Genomic DNA, 1,482 nt, shown 5'->3' with positions numbered 1-1,482 from the left:
CTCTTAAGTGAGAAGGTCTGTGTGAGCTCCAGGAGGGCGCAGGGGGACGAGGGGAGCTGGAAGGTGGGATTTAGGGAGGAAGACTGGCAGAGGGAGAGAGGAATAAGGGAGGGGGTAGAGATTGGGAGTTCTGACCTGTAGGAGAAGGGGGACAAAGCAGCCCTCTGTGTCCTCTCCAAACGCACCTTTTCCCCCTGCCTTACTGATCCAGAGGGGAAATATTTGTCTTCATAACTGCCGGGCCAATCCAGGGCCTTCAAGTCCCGCCCACTTGTTTATTCTTAGTCTGCCGAACCTCGCGCACATTTACCTGGGTGCGACTAACCGTTAAATCTGCAGAACCATGTGCGACAGGCCGCTTACATGGCGCTCGGTAAAGAACGTGCTATCTGGTTCATTCTGTAATGGACAAAAACGGGTCCGGTTGGGATGTGTGAATGCAGTCACTGTGTTGTTTGTTTAATGTGGTCCCGAAGCTGTATGGTCCCACTTAATGCGCACAGACATGTATTTGAGTTCACATTCCATTATTATTTACACTGAGTAAAGAGGTCCCTCTCAGAGCCAGCCCTCCACGTACAGCCAACGCCCCTCTGGGAGGTCACATGGACGGACCAGAATAAAACCTGCTTACTTCTCTGTTTTTACGACTGCTATACCTGCTATACCTGCTATTACTACTGCTATACCTGCTATTACTACTGCTATAACTACTGCTATACCTGCTATAACTACTGCTATACCTGCTATTACTACTGCTATACCTGCTATTACTACTGATATACCTGCTATTACTACTGCTATTACTACTGCTATACCTGCTATTACTACTGCTATACCTGCTATTACAACTGCTTGTACTACCGGCCATAAGAGCCCAACCAATACTGGATGTGTGAGGTGGATACTGATATTTGAGACAATAGTGCAGTGGCACAGAGTACAAAGTGTGCTGGAATAAATATGGAAGTATTAATGTCACATGTAAGTGGATAATAGGACAGTATACACGGCGTGATTCGATTTCTATTGGAAGTGATGGTATTTGGCCTTCATGTTAAAAGAAACTGTAGACTATATAATTGACAGGTACAGTGGATGTTTAGCGGTACAGAGTCATTGCACAGGGATTGTTCCTGACACTATGTGACTGATGTTAAGTGTCCATCAGAGTGAAACGGCTTTGGGAACAAACGGTTCTTGTGTCTGGTTGTTTTGATTACAGTGTTCCAAACATGTGGTGTCCAGGGTGTGAAGGGTGTGCAGTGATGTTTCCTGACTCTGGGGGTGTACTAGTCCTGGATGGAGGGCTGGCACCAATCATTTTCTCTGTAGTCCCGACAGTCCGTTGTCGCCTGTCCCGTTTAGTGGCCGATCAAAACCACACAGTGATGGAGGAGCAGAGAGAGCAGACTGGATTTTTGCGGTGAAGGACCGGATCAGCAGCTCCTGAGGCAGGTTGAGCTGGCGCAGGAAGTACAT

The sequence above is a fragment of the Melanostigma gelatinosum genome, assembly GCF_949748355.1.
Source record: "Melanostigma gelatinosum genome assembly, chromosome: 19".
NCBI lineage: Eukaryota > Metazoa > Chordata > Actinopteri > Perciformes > Zoarcidae > Melanostigma > Melanostigma gelatinosum.
Note: the sequence above shows the minus strand (reverse complement) of the source record.